The sequence below is a fragment of the Thalassophryne amazonica genome, chromosome 1, assembly GCF_902500255.1.
Source record: "Thalassophryne amazonica chromosome 1, fThaAma1.1, whole genome shotgun sequence".
Classification (NCBI taxonomy): Eukaryota; Metazoa; Chordata; class Actinopteri; order Batrachoidiformes; family Batrachoididae; genus Thalassophryne; species Thalassophryne amazonica.
The window spans coordinates 26,760,452-26,773,583 of record NC_047103.1 but is presented as its reverse complement, the minus strand read 5'-3'; positions in this window follow the sequence as shown (position 1 = coordinate 26,773,583).

Sequence of the window (13,132 nt, the reverse complement as noted above, 5' to 3'; positions counted from 1 at the left end):
CAGCGACAGAAACACCCCATAATCTCTCATCAGCCGTTAAACTTTTCACCGAAAACCAGCTTAATTTCTCGAATAGTGTCCACTCGGATATTCCTCACAGGTCCAGAAAAAATTTTGATAAAGCAACGCGCGCCGTCTCGAGCAGCGTGTGAAACAAAGGAATTCAGCCGAGAGGGCGGGACCACATCTCACTCAAGGCCTGCCCACAGGGAAATGACGTCACCGACACGAGTGAAAAAACTCACACATGCACGAGGGTTCAAGCATGATTGGTATAATCGCACGTCATTCAAATCCATATAGTTAAAAAAAATAAAAGGGTCGGTTTATTATCTAATAGACCTCGTATATCAAATGATGTCTGTGTAACATTAGGTGCATTTGCCATAAAACACATTTGTTCACGTCTTCCCCGCTTTTAGCTTTGGATGCCAATTAGTGGAGCAGATAACTGTAACAATTGTTCATTTCTGGAAACAAGCGCCAAAATTGGAACATTACTCTTTTGAAAAAACTGAGTATCCACTTGAATTTTCAGTAGGCGGCCAGTAGGGGTCAATTGAAGAATTACACAGGGGTCAAAATTTAAAAATGCTCCAATCATATTGAAAGCTATACCACATTATTTGTCTGATCACAACGATACCAAAAAGGTATAGTTTGGACTATCTATGACTGAATGTTATGGAGTTATGGGGTTAAAACCAACAAGAATGGTGACAAAGGTCAATTTCAGTTTGTACACGGGTTAGAAGTTAAAGTTGCTCCAATTTTGGTAAAAAGTGGTGCAAATTATTGGTTGAACTAATAGGATTAATAAATGAAATAGTTTTGACTGTGTTGAATGCTTGGTCTGCAAGGTAAAGGTAGAGCAATGTCGACATCCATTGGATTCTATGACATGTGACATATGTTACCCTGTAACATGATAACTAAGTATGCCACATAGTGCAAACTATTCCTTTTTAAAACCCTATTAACTCAACCAATAATTTGCATCACATTTTACAATATTTAGAGCAACTTTAACATCTGACCCCTGTACAAACTAATGCTGAGCTTTGTTACCACTCTTGCTGTTTTTATCCCATAACTCCATAACATTCAGTCATAGATAGTCCAAACTATACCTTTTTGGTATCGCTGTGATCAGACAAATAATGTGGTATAGCTTTCAATATAATTGAAACATTTTTAAATTTTGACCCCTGTGTAATTCTTCAATTGACCCCTACCTGGTCGCCTACTGAAAATTCAAGTGGATACTCAGTTTTTTTCAAAAGAGCAATGTCTAAGGAGTATTTGTGCCAACTTTGGTGCTTGTTTCCAGATTTGAAGGATTCCTCTGTAAATATTCTGTTATCTGCTGCACTAAATTGTATGTCAGGCCATTAGACATCATTCGTTTAAATGGTAATTGACATAGCTTTGGGCCTTTTATGAAATGTGAATTATTTGAAAAATTATTAGTTTAACTACTTATTTTTATGTGTCTGAGGTGTATTTAGGTAAGTGGCTTTTTTGCAGTTTATGTTCTTATTTTGTTTAATATTTTAAAGCATATATGTTAAAATGTTACTTCCTCGTTATTGTTATTATTTACCTACTGTTATTGTTTTTATTATAATTTTTTTAGTGGGCGGTACCAGTGAGCTCATCCACAGGTGATTGGTTAGGTTCATCCTCCAATCACAATTCGTCTGGAAAGTGGCTGGCGGTCAGTTCCTCCCCCCCCCCCCCCCCCCCTTTCTTTTTTGTTATGTCGAAGTAACCTTTGCCAAGTGTCCAACTTTACAGTCGTGTAGAGGTGGTGGATTCACTTTGCTTTTTTGCTTCCAGCAGTCGTATCGCAGCCATTTAGCCACACTTTCAAAAGTAATAAACTGAAGAAACGGGTTTTTTTTGTTTGTTTTACTCTCTCTCGCTCTCTGAGGCGTACTGAAGGGAGCTAACCACCGTTAGCATCGTGCTAGCATGACAAGCTGCCACCACCATCCTCCCCCCTGCGGCTTTGCTGGCAGCAGGTAAGTTTAAACTCCACTCGCGATATGGTTTCTCGTGTTGCCTCCGTGGGAATCAATACACATGGCTTTGTTTCATGGACAACTTTGTTCGAGTTGAGCTGAAACTGTTGGCAGGGTCAGGGTAACACAGCTAAGCTAACGTTAGCAGCCTGTCAGCAGCCTGTCAGCTAGCTTCAAAAACAGCTGTGTCTGATCTTTGAAGCTTTTCACACGATTGAAAAACGCATTAAAAGTTGTTTTGTCGTGGGGTTCGTGGCTGTCTAACTCTGTCGTTCATATGTTCCTGGACTATGAACAGATTTTATTTGCTCTATCTTCTGTCGTGTCTGACTCTGCCATATATGGCTTTACCTTAAGGTGCTCTGTGACGGAAGCTACAATCAAAACTTACTCCACATTATTAGCTATGTGCAATTTAAAGGCAATCGTTTCGAAAATGAATGCGTTTTAAATGTACGAACGCCTCTTGCAGGTTGTCCATAACTCAAATATTACTCCAGATTTTCCTTCTCTTAAACCTACACATCTCACCTAATAATCATAATAATTGCTCCCAATAATTGCGTCTGAATGATTAGTAGATAAATTTTAAAAGAAAAGCCATTTTTAAGATAAAATAGGCCATTAGACCATAGGCCATGCAACAGTTATTCAACTGTCAACCATTTTGATAATCGATTAGCTTTTTTGAATCATTAAAAAAAAATCCAAATTCTCTGATTTCACCTTCTTAAATATGAATATTTCCTCATTTATTTTCCTCATTTTTATTTCTTTATGGTTGTAAACAGCACTGTATGGATTTTTTTTTTTTTTTTTTTTTTGTCAGGTGATATTTGGGTGTAAAACAATGAGGAAACTGATCTAGCTGCCAATGTATATGTAAAAAAAATGGCAGTGATTTGTAACATTTTGTTACCAAACCTTTACAACAAAGAAGTGGAATAGAGGCTTGATGTTTTAGAGTTTAAACATGAACTTTATTTGAAATAACCAACAACCAACCAACATACAAGGGCTGTCAATAAAGTTACGGTCCTTTTTATTTTTTTCAAAAACTATATGGATTTCATTCATATGTTTTTACGTCAGACATGCTTGAACCCTCGTGCGCATGCGTGAGTTTTTCCACGCCTGTCGGTGACGTCATTCGCCTGTGAGCACTCCTTGTGGGAGGAGTCGTCCAGCCCCTCGTCGGAATTCCTTTGTCTGAGAAGTTGCTGAGAGACTGGCGCGTTGTTTGATCAAAATTTTTTCTAAACCTGTGAGACACATCGAAGTGGACACAGTTCGAAAAATTAAGCTGGTTTTCAGTGAAAATTTTAACGGCTGAGAGATTTTGAGGTGATTCTGTCGCTTTAAGGACTTTTCACGGTGCGAGACGTCGCGCAGCGCTCTCAGGCGGCGTCGTCAGCCTGTTCAAGCTGAAAACCTCCACATTTCAGGCTCTATTGATCCAGGACGTCGTGAGAGAACAGAGAAGTTTCAGAAGAAGTCGGTTTCAGCATTTTATCTGGATATTCCACTGTTAAAGGAGATTTTTTTAATGAAAGACGTGCGGACGGGTCTGCGCGTCGGGACGCAGCCGCCGCGACGCTCCGCCACAGGAAAAACACCTCTGTTGAAAGCCTTAAGGACAAGTTGGAACATGTCCTGCCTGTTAAACAATTTCTCATATACTCACTCCACTGAAAGCCATCAAAAGCCGCCTGGATTTTACAAATGGTTATCAACACGGAGGTGTTTTTCCTGTGCCGCCGCACCGCGTCGGCTGCGTCCCGACGCGCGGATCCGTCCGCACGTCTTTCATTAAAAAAATCTCCTTTAACAGTGGAATATCCGGATAAAATGCTGAAACCGACTTCTTCTGAAACTTCTCTGTTCTCTCACGACGTCCTGGATCAATAGAGCCTGAAATGTGGAGGTTTTCAGCTTGAACAGGCTGATGACGCCGCCTGAGAGCGCTGCGCAACGTCTCACACCGTGAAAAGTCCTTAAAGCGACAGAATCACCTCAAAATCTCTCATCAGCTGTTAAAATTTTCACTGAAAACCAGCTTAATTTTTCGAACCGTGTCCACTTAGATGTGTCTCACAGGTTTAGAAAAAATTTTGATCAAACAACGCGCCAGTCTCTCAGCAACTTCTCAGACAAAGGAATTCCGACGAGGGGCTGGACGACTCCTCCCACAAGGAGTGCTCACAGGCGAATGACGTCACCGACAGGCGTGGAAAAACTCACGCATGCGCACGAGGGTTCAAGCATGTCTGACGTAAAAACATATGAATGAAATCCATATAGTTTTTGAAAAAAATAAAAAGGACCGTTACTTTATTGACAGCCCTCGTACTACTAGGGATGTCCCGATCAGGTTTTTTTGGCCCCGATCCTATTCCAAGTCATCTGATTTTGAGTATCTGCCGATACAGAATCCCGATCCGATACTTTAAAAAACTGAATGAACAATGAACAAATGCTAAATATATAATATTTTCATTTTAATCACCTTATTTTATTATTTATCACTTAAACAGTGCACTTCTCCTTGAGGTAGCTTGAACAATCAAGTAATAATCTACCAGACTTAAAAAATGTACAAACTTCCATGTTATTTTATTTGTCTAAAAATAAATGTCCAAGGTTCCTTATGTTAAACAAGAAATTATCTAATCTGAAATAACAGGTGGTTTTAATTTACAGATGAAAGGTTTCGAAAGAACCATTTATTGATTTTAGCTGTTTTAATTACAAGTGTTCTAAACGTTTTTAAACAGTAATCAGAAATTTTGAGTAACAAACAACAACACATTTCCAAGGATTTTTCTTCAGAAAACTGCTCTATAAATGAGCAGTCCTGTGACATGTTTCTGTTTTGTACAGATCAGTGGTTTCTGCCACTAGTCTTCCATGTTTTGGCCTGACGCATTACGGGCACTATTGGCCTTGTAAATGTAATTTCCACCACACCATTGCCTTACAATATAAAGCGCCTTGGGGCAACTGTTTGTTGTGATTTGGTGCTATATACATGTGCTCTGATGTCACTGTTTATCTCCATAGAAACTACCCAAACAATCTTTCATACAAACTGTTTAAAGGGACATTAGTGTTTTGGTGGAAATTACGGCAATAGTGTGGGACAACTACATTTTGTTTAAAAACATCACAACAGTTGTATGACATTGAATACCCCAATTATGTTTTGATTATTTTACTGATATTTTATTCAGAGATATTTTAAAACATTAGAAAAAACGTTTCTTTACCATTCATTTTTATCATTGAAGATCAAAAGTCTGGGTGTGGGACAAGCACAAAATGGCAATATTTGCATATAATGATGCTGAAAAAAGGTGAAAAAGTCATCATAGACTACTAGAACAAATTTCTTAACACACTTTCATTGTAAAGATAACTATAAAAGTGTGAAATTTCCCCTTTTTTCTGTTTCTCATACAATATGATCAAAGGACATAATAAGTGCCCGTAGTCTAAGACTCACCCATATGAGAAAAATGTTAGATTGATGCCATGGTGCCTCACTACTCTGATTGGCTGTCACCCACCCACCCCACCCCCCCAAAAAAGCAGATTTGCATGATTCATAGCATTAAAAATAGGAAAAAGAATGTGACCTTTTGACCTCTTAGGTCAAGGTTAGCCATCTTTGAACTTGTCCAAGGTGTGTGTCCCAAGATTGTTCTCTGTGAATTTGAAGAGCCTTATGCTGAGGACAGACAGACAGATGGACGGAAAGCCTTCACAAGGCTTTTACCTTCTTCTTCTTCTTCGTCTTTCGGCTGTTCCCGTTAGGGGTCGCCACAGCAGATCAATCGTTTCCATCTCACCCTGTCCTCTGTATCTTCCTCTGTCACACCAACCACCTGCATGTCCTCTCTCAGCACATCCATGAACCTCCTCTTTGGTCTCCCTCTTCTCCTCCTGCCTGGTGGCTCCATCCTCAGCATCCTTCTCCCTATATACCCTGGGTCCCTCCTCTGCACATGTCCAAACCATCTCAATCTCACCTCTCTGACTTTGTCTCCAAACCGTCCCACCTGAGCTGTCCCTCTGATATGTTCATTCCTAATCTTGTCCATCTTCAGCTCTGCCACCTCCAGCTCTGCCTCCTGTCTTTTTGTTAGTGCCACTGTCTCTAAACCATACAACATAGCTGGTCTCACTACTGTTTTGTAAACTTTCCCCTTCACTCTTGCTGATATTCTTCGGTCACAAATCACTCCTGCCACCTTTGTCCACCCACTCCACCCTGCCTGCACTCTCTTCTTCACCTCTCTACCACACATTGTTGTCTCTTATCATTGTTGGTATGTTTTTTATATGTTTGCTTTCTTACCGTAATTGGTATTGTTGTTTTCTTACCATTGTTGGTATGAGCATCATATGTTTGTTTTCTTTGCCATAACTGGTATCGTTGATTTCTTACCGTTGTTGGTATGTGCTTGTCGCTTGTTTATTATACTGGTATTGTTTTCTTGCTGCTGTTGGTATCTATTGTGGGAATTTACAAGTATTTAAATGTATTATTTTCTTAATTTTCTATCTAATTGACGGGAAGCAGCTATGCACTTTATGTTAAATTTGAATAAAGGGGTGGGATTAAATAAGTTTTCTTCCTCCCACTCCTTTTTGAGCAGATTCAATGTTCTGAGTTAATAGTAAATTCAGTTTTTTTGTTTTTTATGTTATTGTTAAATTGTTTTCTGTTTTTTTTTTTTTTTTTCTGTTTTCTGTATTTCTTATCCTCTGCTCAAATAAAATAGATGATGATGATGATGATGACACTCTCCATTACTTTGAACAGTTGACCCCAAATATTTAAACTCATCTACTTTCACCACTTCTACTCCTTGTAACTGCACTATTCCACTGGGCTCCCTCTCATTTACACACATGTACTCAGTCTTGCTTCTACTGACTTTCATTCCCCTTCTCTCCAAAGCATATCTCCACTTCTCCAGACTAGACTCAACTTGCTCTCTACTCTCACTACAGATCACAATGTCATCTGCAAACATCATAGTCCATGGGGACTCCTGTCTATCTCATCCGTCAACCTGTCCATCACCACTGCAAACAAGAAAGGACTCAGAGCTGATCCTTGGTGTAATCCCACCTCCACCTTGAATGAGTCTGTCATTCCGACTGCGCATCTCACCGCTGTCACACTATTCTTGTACATGTCCTGCACTACCCTAACATACTTCTCTGCCACTCCAGACTTCCTCATACAATGCCACAACTCTTCTCTTGGCACCCTATCATAAGCTTTTTCTAAGTCCACAAACACACAATGTAACTCTTTCTGTCCTTCTCTGTACTTTTCCAACAGTATTCTCAGAGCAAACATTGCATCTGTAGTGCTCTTTCTCGGCATGAAACCATATTGCTGCTCACAGATCTTCACCTGTTTTCTAAGCCTAGCTTCTACTACTCTTTCCCATAACTTCATGCTGTGGCTGATCAGCTTTATGCCTCTGTAGTTACTGCAGCTCTGCACATCACCCTTGTTCTTGAAAATAGGAACCAGCACACTTCGTCTCCACTCCTCAGGCATCCTCTCACTTTCCAAGATTTTATTAAACAATCTGGTTAGAAACTCTACTGCCATCTCTCCTAGACATTTCCATGCCTCCATTGGAATGTCACCTGGACCAACTGCCTTTCCACTCTTCATCCTCTTCATAGCAGCCCTCACTTCTTCCTTGCTAATCTCTTTTACTTCCTGATTTACTCTCACCACATCATCCAGCCTTTTCTCTCGCTCATTTTCTTTATTCATCAACTCTTCAAAATATTCCCTCCACCTTCTCAGCACACATTCCTCACTTGTCAGCACATTACCATGTGCATCTTTTACCACCCTAACCTGCTGCACATCCTTTCCAGCTCTGTCCCTTTGTCTGGCCAATCGGTACAAGTCCTTTCTCCTTCCTTACTATTCAACTTCTTGTACAGCTCGCAATATGCCTTTTCCTTTGCTTTTGCCACTTCTCTTCTTGCCTTATGCCGCATCTCCTTGTACTCCTGTCTACTTTCTTCATCTCTCCGACTATCCCAAAATGTTTTCGCCAACCTCTTTCTCCTTATGCTTTCCTGGACCTCTTCATTCCACCACCAAGTCTGCTTGTCTTCCTTCCACTGTCCAGATGTCATACCCAGTACTGCCCTAGCTGTCTCCCTCACCACATCTGCAGTACTTTTCCAGTTGTCCAAAATTGCTTCCCCTCCAACTAGTGCTTCTCTCACCTGCTCGCTAAATTTCACACAACAGTCTTCCTCCTTCAGCTTCCACCATCTCATCCTTTGTTGAGCTCTCACACAAAAACGAGCCATACGGATCATCTGCAATAAACAATATCGTGAACCAACTCATTCTCTATTTGTGTCTTTAAATTTATTAAAATTCATTGATTTGGTCGATTACATTACAATTCAAACTTTATTTCGAGCGAAAAACCAAGCCTTACCGAAACATGTCCAGAGTCTGTTCCGATTGAGGGAATCCAGATATAGTTTAAGAGGTTGTGCAATTTTTATGAAACCACCAGTAAGAACAAATATATAAAGGGTTTTTGTGTGTCTGTGGTTGGGGTGAGGAAATGGAACAAATGTTCAACAGAGGTTAGAATGAGTAGTACCTTAGTGAGATTTAAGAAACTACTCAAAAAGAACATTATGTCTAAGTATCATAAAGAAGCAAATATAATTTGATTTATATGGAATGTTCAATTTATAAGTGGGACTTATTGTATATTTGAATGTGTGGGTATGTATATGCGTATGTAGATATATAGATATGGGTAGGTGTATATGTATATAAGTGACTGTGTATATGTATGTATATATTTATGTTTGTAAAGTATATACGTATGTATATAGGTATATGTGGCACAGCCCAAGCAGAGGGTCACCCCCAAGAGCCTGGTCTGCTTGAGGTTTCTTCCTTATAGGGAGTTTTTCCTCACCACAGTTGCCTAGTGCTTGCTCTGGGGGTTGGTAAGGTTAGTCCTTACTGGCGTAAAGTGCCTTGATTGGACTTTCTTATGATCTGGTACTATATAAATATAATTATAAGTGAATAGTATATTGATGTGTATGTCTGTGTGTCGACATGTAGTAGTGAATTTATATTTATGTAAATATGACTGATTAGAATTGTTGGACTTGTACTAGCAGGGGTGGGCGCTAATAAGCTTTGCTTCAGCCCACACCCTTTCGGACTCACTAGTTTTGTCTGTGTTTGTTTGTGGAATTGTTCATTTTTTTCTATTTGAATATTTTGTGTGCCGAATTAAAAAAAACTTTGTCACTTTGTCAAAAACTCTCTTCTTCTTCTTCTTTACCTCTAAAGTCATCCTACAAACAACCATCCTATGCTGTCTTGTGACACTCTCTCCTGCTACCACCTTACAGTCTGTGATTTCTTTTAGCTTGCATCTCCTATAAAGAATGTAGTCCACCTGTGTGCACCTTCCTCCACTCTTATATGTTACCCTGTGCTCCTCCCTTTTCTTAAAGTAGGTATTCACCACAGCCATTTCCATCCTTTTTGCAAAATCAACTACCATCTGTCCTTCCCCATTCCTATCCTTGATACCATATCTACCCATTACTTCCTCATCACCTCTGTTCCCTTCACCAACATGCCCATTGAAGTCTGCTCCTATCACCACTCTTTCATGCTTGGGCACACTCTCCACCACCTCATCTAACACACTCCAGAAATCTTCTTTCTCCTTCATCTCACAACCTATCTGTGGGGCATATGCACTGATGATATTCATCATCACCCCTTCAATTTCCAACTTCACACTCATCACCCTGTCAGACACTTGCTTAACCTCCAACACACTTTTAACATACTCTTCCTTTAAAATGACCCCAGCACCATTTCTCTTCCTGTCCTCACCGTGGTACAACAACTTGTACCCACCGCCGATGCTCCTGCTCTTACTTCCCTTCCACTTGGTGTCTTGCACACACAATATGTCTAACTTTCTCCTCTCCATCATATCAGCCAGCTCTTTCCCTTTACCAGTGAATTTGAAGAGCCTGGCAGTAGCTAGTAGGGCTGGACTTATGCTGAGGACGGACAGACAGATGGACGGAAAGCCTTCACAAGGCTTTTACCAATTTTTATCAAAATTGGAGCGGCTTTGTACAAACTGAAATTAGCCTTTGTTGCATGCTTGTTGCTTTTGCCCCATAACTGCATAACATTCAGTCATGGGCAGTACAAACTATATCTTTTTGGAATATTTATGGTCAAACAAATAATGTGGTACAGTTTTCAACATTATTGGAGCATCTTTTAATCTTGACCCCTGTGTAATTCTTCAATTGACAGAAATCAATTCTTCAGTTGATTTTATGAAGCTGGCTGCCTATTGAAAATTCAAGTGGCCAATGGGTTTAAGAGTAATGTCTAAGGATTATAGCCTATGTGCCGAATTTGGTGCTTGTTTCACTATTTGAAAGATAACTGTAAATATTCTGTTATCTGCAGAAGGAAAATAACTCCCATCTAAAATTTTCAAGGGGAAATAATTAGACTTAAATATTTTTATACACAATATTTGGCATGCATGTGTATAAACAGACCTGATGGGCTCTACAGTATTCAGAGGTTGAACATGTTGTTGTACAAGTTCCATCAGAATATATTTATTACCACCAGTGTATATAAATTCTGATAAGTCATTACTATTTCTGACAGCTTGTGTCAACATTTTAAAATGTCATCGTTTATTTAACACATGCTTTAGAATCTGAATGTATTCAGTTTGCTTTGATATATGAGAGATTGGCGGTAAATCAAATTTGACATGCTGTTTAAAAAAAAAAAGTTTGACATTTTCCAAGATAAATACCTCTCAAAGTATGAAGAATAACTGCTGGCTTTCCTTTTGTGTGGATTATTTTATGTCTGTGCCATTAAGTTGAACATGTGGACTGTTGTACAAAAATTAATGGCTTGTTTTCTGCTGTTTTATAACATTTTGTGCACTTGATTGAGTAATTGTAAGGTCACTTGGCAGCCCTTGCTCAATGAAGATGAACAATGTTACATTTTAATAAGCCTGTGATCATTTTAATCAAATGAATATTTTCTGTGGTCCATGTGTTCTTACCACTGTCTTCACAGGTTGCCTTTTTGCTGTACAGTTGTAAGCGTCATGCTTCCAAATGGATAAGGACCATCATATCAGACCCCTACATCTGGATCATTTACTCATACCACACGGATTTACACCAACCCTGACAGGTTGTTTCCATTTTTTATTTTATTTAATGTAGGCATTGTATTGAAATAGTACGTATGTTGTCTCTGTGGTTCTTAAGATGTGGGACTTATTAGGAGTACTCATTTAATGCTGCGTTCACACCAGACGCCACACGACGCCACAAATTTGCATCCCTTGCCTGGCGATGGATACGCCACCATCACCCGGTGTGTCGTTCTGCTTGAGCCGCGTTCACACAGGACGCCGCAAATTCATCATTTGCTGCAGTAGCTGCGTCTGGATGACGGCCTCTTTCAACGGTACTTCCGCCTCTCCAGGACCAAGTTTAAGGACCTCCTGTCCCGTTCGCGTGCGCGCACATGTGAACAAAGAAAAAATAACTGGCTGCTGCTGCAGTTCCTCGCTCTCCTCCCCAACTTTGTCATAATTGTGTTATAAACCAGTCACCATTTGTTTTGTTATACATCTGTGTAGTTAATAAAATTATCTTCACGGACGATTCGTTCGCACGCGCACCTGTGGTGGAAAAAAAACTGGCTGCTGCTGCATTTCATCGCTCTCCTCTCCAACTCTGTCATAATTGTGTTAAATAAATAAAGGACAAAAGGGACATAAGTCCTGCTCACAGGCTGGCTGCCAGAGACAGGACATGTCCACATCAAGTATAAACTCCAGACATCTCCACATCACTACATATCCAGTCCCTGATTGGTCATCGCAGCGCGAGGAGACGAAACGAAAAAGTTCCGATTTTTCAACTTGAGGAAGAGGGCGACGCGACACAATGCAGCGCAGTATCGCGCCGCAAACGCGCCAATTGCTCAAAATCTCTTTATTCGCGTGGCTTGATTCGCATCCATTACGTCGCATTGCGTGGCTTGAACTTTTGTGTCGCCACAACGCGTCCTTCCATAGGGATTACATGACAACCTGTCGCCGCCGTCGCTCGCGCGGCGTCCCGTGTGAACGCGGCATAAGACACTGATTTGAAAAAATGTGCGCTACCAGGAGTCTGTGGGATTAATGCAAACTCATTTTTGTAGAAGTTGTCAGGAGAATGACAAAACGCTTTTTCAATACCAGCACAGTACAACAGTGAAATGCCTCTGAAGGTGTTGTTTGACAAGTGCTTCAAGCTTTTGGGCCACAGAAGCTGAAAAGGGTTAAATCCACCTCAGGTCAGATTCCAGAAATGGTTCCTGACTGAGCAGCTCCAAATTGCTTCATCCATTTTCAGTGGAGGGAGCCGGAGCACCCGGAGGGAACTCGTGCAAACACAGGGAGTACAACCCCTGGCAAAAATTATGGAATCACCGGCCTCAGAGGATGTTCATTCAGTTGTTTAATTTTGTAGAAAAAAAGCAGATCACAGACATGACACAAAACTCAAGTCATTTCAAATGGCAACTTTCTGGCTTTAAGAAACACTATAAGAAATCAAGAAAAAAAGATTGTGGCAGTCAGTAACGGTTACTTTTTTAGACCAAGCAGAGGAAAAAAATATGGAATCACTCAATTCTGAGGAAAAAATTATGGAATCACCCTGTAAATTTTCATCCCCAAAACTAACACCTGCATCAAATCAGATCTGCTCATTGACATTGACCCTATGTGTCTTTTTGCAAGGAATGTTTTTGCAGTTTTTGCTCTATGGCAAGATGCATTATCATCTTGAAAAATGATTTCATCATCCCCAAACATCCTTTCAGTTGTCCAAAATATCAACATAAACTTGTGCATTTATTGATGATGTAATGACAGCCATCTCCCCAGTGCCTTTACCTGACATGCAGCCCCATATCATCAATGACTGTGGAAATTTACATGTTCTCTTCAGGC